Below are 1484 nucleotides of genomic sequence, written 5' to 3'. Positions count from 1 at the left end.
GCAGTTTCTGCCATTTCCCTCCTGCTTCTTGTGCCGCCCTGTCTGTTTACGTGGGCGACTGCCGTGATGTTGTCCCACTGGATCAATACCGGCTGACCTTGAAGCAGAGGTCTTGCTAAGCTTAGAGCATTGTAAATTGCCCTTAGCTCCAGTATATTTATGTGGAGAGAAGTCTCCAGACTCGATCACACTCTCTGGAAATTTTTTCCTTGTGTGACTGCTCCCCAGCCACTCAGGCTGGCATCCGTGGTCACCAGGACCCAGTCCTGAATGCCGAATCTGCGGCCCTTTCATAGATGAGCACTCTGCAGCCACCGCAGAAGAAACACCCTTGTCCTTGGAGACAGGGTTATCCGCTGATGCATCTGAAGATGCGATCCGGACCATTTTTCCAGCAGATCCCACGTAAAGGTTCTTGCGTGAAATCTACCGAATGGGATCGCTTTGTAAGAAACCACCATTTTTCACAGGATCCTTGTGCAATGATGCACTGATACTTTTCCTGGTTTTAGGAGGTTCCTGACTAGCTCGGATAACTCCCTGGCTTTCTTCTCCGGGAGAAAACATCCTTTTCTGGACTGTGTCCAGAATCATCCCTAGGAACAGTAGACGTGTCGTCGGAAAAAACTGCGATTTTGGAATATTTAGAATCCACTCGTGCTGTCGTAGAACTACTTAAGATAGTGCTACTCCGACCTCCAACTGTTCTCTGGACCTTGCCCTTATCAGGAAAGCGTCCATATTTCTTTTAAGAAGAATCATCATTTCGGCCATTACCTTGGTAAAGACCCGGGGTGCCGTGGACAATCCAAACGGCAGCGTCTGAACTGATAGTGACAGTTCTGTACCACGAACCTGAGGTACCCTTGTTGAGAAGGGCAAATTTGGACATGTAGGTAAGCGTCCCTGATATCCAGTGACACCATATCGTCCCCTTCTTCCTGGTTCGCTATCACTGCTCTGAGTGACTCCATCTTGATTTGAACGCTTGTATGTAAGTGTTCAAATATTTCAGATCTCACCTAGCCGTCTGGCTTCAGTACCACAATATAGTGTGGAATAATACCCCTTCCCTTGTTGTAGAAGGGGTACTTTGATTATCACTTGCTGGGAATACAGCCTGTGAATTGTTCCCAATACTGCCTCCCTGTCGGAGGGAGACGTTGGTAAAGCAGACTTCAGGAACTTGTGAGGGGGAGACGTCTCGAATTTCCAATGTACACCTGGGATACTACGTGTAGGATCCAGGAGTCCACTTGTGAGTGAGCCCACTGCGTGCTGAAACTCTTGAGATGACCCCCTACCGCACCTGAGTCCGCTTGTACGGCCCCAGCGTCATGCTGCGGACTTGGCAGAAGCTGTGGAGGGCTTCTGTTCCTGGGAATGGGCTGCCTGCTGCAGTCTTCTTCCCCTTCCTCTACCCCTGGGCAGATATGACTGGCCCTTTTGCCCGCCTGCCCTTATGGGGACGAAAGGACTGAGAC

Source organism: Pseudophryne corroboree, chromosome 5, assembly GCF_028390025.1.
Source record: "Pseudophryne corroboree isolate aPseCor3 chromosome 5, aPseCor3.hap2, whole genome shotgun sequence".
Lineage (NCBI taxonomy): Eukaryota > Metazoa > Chordata > Amphibia > Anura > Myobatrachidae > Pseudophryne > Pseudophryne corroboree.
This window is presented reverse-complemented; position numbering follows the sequence as displayed.